The following is a 7,710-nucleotide window of genomic DNA, read 5'->3' as shown; positions in this document are numbered from 1 at the left end:
AATGCTTACACTAACTGAGTGAAAATCCTGTTCGAAAAGCACCATGGAGGCATGAATCTTAAACACATCTGCCATTTCCACCTCCCCCACTCTCCACCGACATAACGATTCATTTGAATTGTTACCAATCATCATTTCTGTTGCAGCCTTACTCTGAAAATTGCCCTTTAAAGTTTATTTTGGGTACTGCTATTTTTCTTTAACTGTAATGTAACTTGAAAAATAATGGTGTTATTTACCAGGCATACAAAAATAATAATAATAATTAGTCATATTAAAGAAAATATACTTTCACATTTAAGTGCTTTAACAGTTATTTTCATGACAAAAGTGTTTCCACTCTGTTTTAAACAAGCGTTGTTTTAAATTGTATTGTCTTGATTCAAGTGTTCACTGTAGTATTAGTGAGAAATTAGTGAGCCCCACTTGCACTGGTGGGTGTCATCACAAACTCTATATTTTAATTATTAAAAATACTAATTATATTTACCAACATGATTGCAAAATATGAAATACGATTGTTGAGAATTTTAACATTTTTTTAAATAAAGCACATATACTTGTTCCGAAAGAGCCTGCTCGTTGGAAGGAGAATGTGATATTCTCTGTGTAAAAGCTAACAATCACACACATGTTAATTTTCAACTTGTTTTGTCTGTTATTGATTGTGTGCAGAGCCTCTCAGATGAGCCCAATCACACATTTGGATGTTGCTGTATTGCACAAACATTGAGGGGTGTCCTCTCTAATTTGCAGCTCCCTTGAAGCTTTGAAGCAGCAGATTTGTTTGATTATGATGTGTGGTCTCTACAGCCCTCTGGACACCACTATATGCCCGCTGTTTAGAAAGTGCCAGCGACACTCTATCTACAGAAGACAAATGACAATCGATATACTGTCAGAGGACAAATATACCTCCCCTGGGTCCTAGTGTCCTAATTTCAGCTAGGTTGCAGATATTATGTGGATGTCTACAAAGCAGTATAGCACTTAGCAGGAAATTTACATTCAGTGGCCATTTTATTAAGTACACCTGTATACCTGCTCATTAATGCAAGTATATAATCAGCCAATCATATGGAAGCAACTCAATGCATAAAAGCATGCAGACCTAGTCAAGAGGTTCTGTTACTGCTCAGACCAAACATCTGAAGGTGATCTAAGTGACTTTGACTGTTGGTGGCAGATGGAGAGGTTTGAGTATCTCAGAAACTGCTGATCTCTTGGAATGTTCACACACAGCAGCCTCTAGAGTTTACAGGGAAAGCATCCAATGAGGAGAATGGCCAGGCTGGTTCAAACTGACAGGAGGGCGACAGGAACTCAAAAATCTATGCGTTACAACGGTGCTGCACAGGAGAGCATCCCTGAATGCACAACACATCGAACCTTGAAGTGGATGGGCTACAGCACTATGAACATACACTCACTGTCACTTTATCAGGTACAGGAAGTTTTGAATAAAGTGGCCACTGAGTGTACTTGTGCATGATCAGGTTAAGTGTTTGAATGTTTTAATACTTTAATCATGATCATGCTTATATGTACATAATGATAAATTCAGTGGTGTCTCTTGTGTAATAAAAAGAACAGTTCACTTTTGAAGGCTAAACGCTTTGATGCAGCTTAGCTCATGTACAATCTGAAGGCTGCAATCATTGTCATTCTGTGCTTTCATGAAATTGTAAAGCATTCTCTTAATCCAATAATAATGTCTTGACCTTGGCAGCAAAAGAAGTCTGCTCACCAAATTTATCATAATAACTGATTTAATCATTGCCTCAAAGACAGGGATAAAATACCACTCGTTGGTGACGTGGTGGAGTTTGTCTTTAAATCCTTGTCTACATCATTTCAATCCTGAGTCCTTTGGAGAACTATTCATACCGACAGAAATTTGTGCAGGTTTGTTCCCAGTTTGAAAAGGTACAACTTGTGTCCAGGAATGTTATTCCGTCTGCACCCAGAGGGTCACGAATTGCTTTTAATGATGAGGAGCAACATTTGTCACCTTTGCACTTTGTAATAATTATGTAACTGCTTCAACATGGCTACCCATTCCATAGTAGACAAATTAAAAAGATTATGTAAAATAGATGTCTTAAATTGTCTTGCTTTATAAACCTAAATGAAGATGATACTTGTTTTTTTTAATTCACTGATAGGATGAAGATGTTAATGCCAGTGGCCTAATTGGCACTGAGCATTTCAGTTAGTTGAGCATCAACCACATGGGATGGCTCTGGAGTCACATATAGGTCAGACCGAATCAGAGTGGAAGATCTTCGCTGAATAGTATTACTTATCCAATCCTGTAATGTCAGGGTTATGATTCTTCTTTTTCTTTAAAAAAAAGAAATGTGATTCGTTTCAGTAGTCATATAAAAATTCCACACATTCTGTGATTCAGGCTCATTGTCCAGAAGATTCAAGATTCAGGACTCAAGATTATTTAAGTGAGAATGAAACGATTGTTACTTTGGATCTGATGCAGCGTAGAAAAAACCACAATAAGCATAAAAACTCTATTCAAAAAGCACATTAATTATAAATGCTGATTAGCTTATATTCATAGACTGATTGTATGTACACAAAGTGACATTAGGTACAGGAGTTCATCTACATTAGGTAACTCTGACAGGAAATGTTAAGTGGTGGCAGGGTGGCATGGATTTATGGGTGGAGCTGTCGATCAACTGGATGGCTTGATGGTCCTGGCATGGATGCTGCCAAGCTTCTTCCTTGATGGGAGTGGGACAACAGACCATGAGCAGGATAGGTAGGATTCTTCGTGATATTTCTGGCCATTTTCCAGCGCCATTCTGCTCTGCTAGTCCAATATTTCTAGCTGTAAAATTATAACTGGTTCCTACATTGCCTATCTGTAAGTGATGATCGGTAAATTCTAATCTTTAGCGGAATTAATGCAGCCTAGAATGAAAAGTGTAAAGTTCCAAGGGGCTTTTTAAAATATCAGGAAAGAGATGACAGTACAGGGAAAAAAGAGGATCTGGAAGAGAATTCCAGAGGCCAGTGACATTAATAAGGTGAGGTGATCCATGCTATAACCTGGAGAGTGGACTATGTGTGCTGACATATAGGCTTGGTCCGGGCAATGGAGAAATGATAGAGTAAGACTATGGATGCACTTAAATATAAAGATTTTGATGTTCTGAAATGCTCTGGGGATTGGAAACTAACAGAGTTCAACAAGGATGTAAGTAGAAGTCAAGCTGTTCCAATTGATCCATTGGGGAAATCTCACTCATTTTCCTTTAAGCCATGCATTTACATCGATTCATTGCGAAACCAAATACTTGCCAGCTCTTTCATTAAAGTACAAAAGAACTGAAAAAATCTGAGATTGCAGCATTTTTAAGAATGATATACAACTGATTTTCATTGTGGGATGTGAACGTCATTTGCTAGCATTGTCCACAGCCCCATCCCAAATACTAACTACTTGACCATTTCACAGACATGGTACTAGAGTTGCAAATGCCCCAGACAAAGTAAGACTGATAGTCTTTCTTCCCTGAAGAATGTCGTGACCAGATAGATTTTGTTGCATTGTTATCCTTACTTATACTAACTTCTAATTCCAGATTTAGTTAATAATTTCATAGTATTCAAATTTATGTCTCTAAATGAATAATCAATGATTTAGGATATTAGACCAGTAAATGAACCATTCTGCTATCATAACTTGTAATGGCCTTGACTGATAATTGAGCTGTAATTGTTAAGGTGGAATAACACACAGTTTATATAAGTTAACATGGAAAGCTACACTGAGTTCACAAATTTTGGAAAAGAACTTAGACAACAAGTATTATAAATTTGAATCAGTGAAATACGTGGGGATAAATGTTCCAATAAATTAACATGGCACTTAGACAAATGGATATTGACCAAAATGCTAACCCTGCCTTTTTAATGTTTATACTTTAAAAAGTTAACTTATGAATATCAAACAGGAGAAAGTCTGCTGATGCTGGAAATCCAAAGTGACACACACAAAATTGCTGGAGGAGCTCAGCACGTCTGGCAACATATATGGAAAAGAGTAAACAGTTGGTGTTTTGGCCCGAGACCGTTCTTCAGTACTGAGAGTCTGATGCTATCTGACCTGCTGAGTTGCTCCAGTATTTCGTGTGTTGCTTAACATTTAAATATATTTTATCTTCTAAACTCCAAGCTTCAAATCAAAAATTAGAATAATTTAGGAATTATTCCTAATTTAAATCTAATTTCTACAATGAACCCTTTCCTGCTTTGATTAATTATTATAATATGTTTTGTTACCTTTTCAGTGTAAAGTGACACCCATGATTAATTTAATCCTGTGATTCAAACTATACAGTTTGACTCCCACAATACCACAATATTTCCTCTGCCTAGTCTACTGAACAGGTGTTAAACTGCTCTCCCATTTGCCCACTCAAGGAGAGTCAAATATTCTGTGGGACGATTTTTAAAGGGGCCTTGGACAATGATCTCCAATCTTTGCTCGATATTTGTCTCCTATATCACTAAAGAAAAGCATATCTAGTTAATGACATATTGCTATTTTGGGATCTTGCCGTGTGGAGATACAAGAACTATGAAAACGGTTGATATAGACAGAGGATGTAAAATGTAATATATTGATGCAATTTTTATCTAATTTATAATACTTTTTTCACTGTAATCAACTCAAACAGAAGTAAATCAAATAGTTTTGACTCCAAAACTTCTTATCTTTCTTATTTGAAAGGGTAACATTATAGAAAAAAGTTTATGCTGTAGCAACAAATGATAACATACCTGCTGTAGTTTACCATCCTGTACGTACACAAGTCTCATTTCTCATCTTGAAAATCAGCAAATGGTAATCAGTGTCTTACTAAACTACGTACTCTGCTTTCCATCCTCAGTCAATACATTCATCTTCAGTGACTTCAACCTATGATTAAGTTCACCTGTATACACAGCCCTCTTACAATCTCTCCTAACAATTTTTTGAGTTTTGATGGCATCACAATTTATTGAAGGAAATAAAAGGAATAATCATTTTAAACTCCAATGAGCACAGAGGCCTACAAGCTCCGAACTATATGTGAAATTATAATGGATATACTTTTCTGATTTCTTTAGAAAATAAACAATCATTTTGCTGATAGAAGATTTTAATGATGTTCAAAAATATGCAAATAATCCAAATTTAAGATCTGAATTGAATGCAATCTAGCCCCTAATATGAATTACGGAAAAGACCATAGGGTCACCAGCCCAGTGAAGCAGTTCAATGGAAATTAGAAACTGTAAGCAAGAAGCAGATACACATGTAACAAACTATTTGATTATGATTACTTACACTCATAATTATATGAGTGAAGGTAATTGTGCCTTTAAAAGCAGCATTTTCAGAATAAGGGTCAGTATTGTAAAATTACACACAGCTAAGTCAAGATGCCAGATAAAATTCCAGCTGTTTATCCCAATCTCTAAAGTTCAATACTCAGCATACTGCTAATGGTGGAGTTTATTGTAGAGTAAGGTAAACACCCCACAAAGTGCACACTTGTCTTTGTAAGATTACAACTTAAGAATTTTAAAAAATTCTCTTATCAACGCTGTTATAAATTTGTTTTAAAATGGATTGCTCTCCCTTACTTTTATTGAAGAGTATCATTTAAAACATAATCTTTTTATAAATCAACTGACTAATAATTTGTTTAAAACCATAACACAATAATTTTCAACTGAAAATCTTAAAAGCTATGTACCTGTATTGTAAAACTTTATTTTCATGCCAAACATATCTGAAAGAACACAGACACACTTTGACTTAAAATTGACCAGGAACCAGAACCCAAGAAATAAATACTCTTGGCATTGTTGTGACAGATTATCTTTTGTTTCAAAAACTTGTGTACCGCTTCCCACGGAAACCTCGATTTGAAATTGAAAAGAAATAAAAACTATACAAGGGACCATTGATGAATTATTGATGTAGTGCAACAATTAAGAAATAGAGGTAGAAAGAAATTCTGCACTTTTCAGAAGATGGAATTTAATTTACAGACTTAGTCAAAAATGTTATTTCAGAGATATTCAAAAGTAGTGTGATTCCTGGCTATTGTATATATCTGCAGATACTTACAGGGAGGTAAAGAAAAAATATTATTTAATAAAAATGTAGCATTGCTCATTTAAAAATAAACTTCAGACCAGTGTCAGGCTGAAACATAAAATGTCATTTGTTTCTTCCCCAAGTTGGTTTTCATGATAAGTTGAGTTGTGAAGGCAACTCAAGCAACTTACAAAAAGGATAATTAATATCTCAGAGAGTGTTAGAACCCTGAAGCCAACCTTTTCAAAATATATAATTAAAGATTTGTTTTAAAATGCATCGAGATTCTTAATTAAAAAGAGCCAATTACGGCACAGTTTCTGAATTGTGTGCAGCTGTGTGGAAAAACCTGGGAAGATATTGCAATGTTGAGTTATGCAAGCTTTAAAGTTTAGGCCAGCAGGCTTGATGCAGGTCTGCTAAAAGCTTGGTTTCTGGTAATAGTTTATATCCTTATAAGTATGAACCTTTATATCATTGGTATCGATCGTAGATATATGATTCACCACCCATATCCAACTCAGAACATGCCCAAAAAAGATCCCCAATATTTTTAAAACTGAAACCTTATAGAATAGGTGCTGCTGTCATATTTGGTGTCCCTACATTGGTCTGTTAAATGAATTCAGTAAGTTCTGTCCTTGTATCATCATGGCATTTTCTTCAGCATTCAAGCAAACTGATGTACTCAATCAGCTCTGTACTGGTTTGTGTTTTAGCTTTAAAATTTAGGTTGTTGTCTAGGCTTTCAAAATCCTAATGAAGGAAAATGGCCTAAAATATAATATTTTGTATATTTAATATAAATTACAAAAAATTTTCCTTCAACACTTCTATATTTGTTAAAATTCTGTTTTTTTTATTTTATCATCATCAGTCACTAAAATAAGTGGTAACATACAGTTGATATCAAGTAAAAAGTGGGAAACAAACTTTTCTTTTAGTTTTTCTTACTACATTTTATTTGGAATTATCATAAATATCTGGCATTGTAGTATCTAAACTTTTGATTAAATTTCACATGTAGACTGTTTGTATATTCAATCGTGCATCAATGAAATATTATATTTTAAAGGGATAAGCATAAAATCCCCACATTGTGTTCTACACTTTACAGACATTATATTGCATTTGCAAATTTAAAGATTTTTGTTCATACAATGGCTGACTGGAACCATCTAATTTGTAGTCAGGATGCTGATTCTAATTCACACTCAGGCACAATAGATTCATTGCAAGTTGCAGAAACTTCATGTGTCACTCAGAGTGCTCCTTCAATTATAAGGACCTACATGCTTTCAGATGTTTATGTTACTGACATCAATTAAATTAGACCATTTAACAGTACTCTATCTTGTGCTTGCAGTCTTCGCCAATAAGCTACCAAAAGAACACACTTCCATCTAGATTTATAGATTTTAATTATCAAGTGAATGCAAGAAAATGCTTGTCACCATGCATTTCAATGTGTAATCTTTAAAAATAAATATTAAGTGTTTTATCCAGGCATGTCATGACACACAAACAGTGGCAACCTACTCTAGCTGAGATGGACTGGGCTGGTGGATACAAAGATTGTCAAGTATCAATTGAGT

Source organism: Mobula hypostoma, chromosome 6 (assembly GCF_963921235.1).
Source record: "Mobula hypostoma chromosome 6, sMobHyp1.1, whole genome shotgun sequence".
In the NCBI taxonomy this organism is placed as follows: domain Eukaryota; kingdom Metazoa; phylum Chordata; class Chondrichthyes; order Myliobatiformes; family Myliobatidae; genus Mobula; species Mobula hypostoma.
This window is presented reverse-complemented; position numbering follows the sequence as displayed.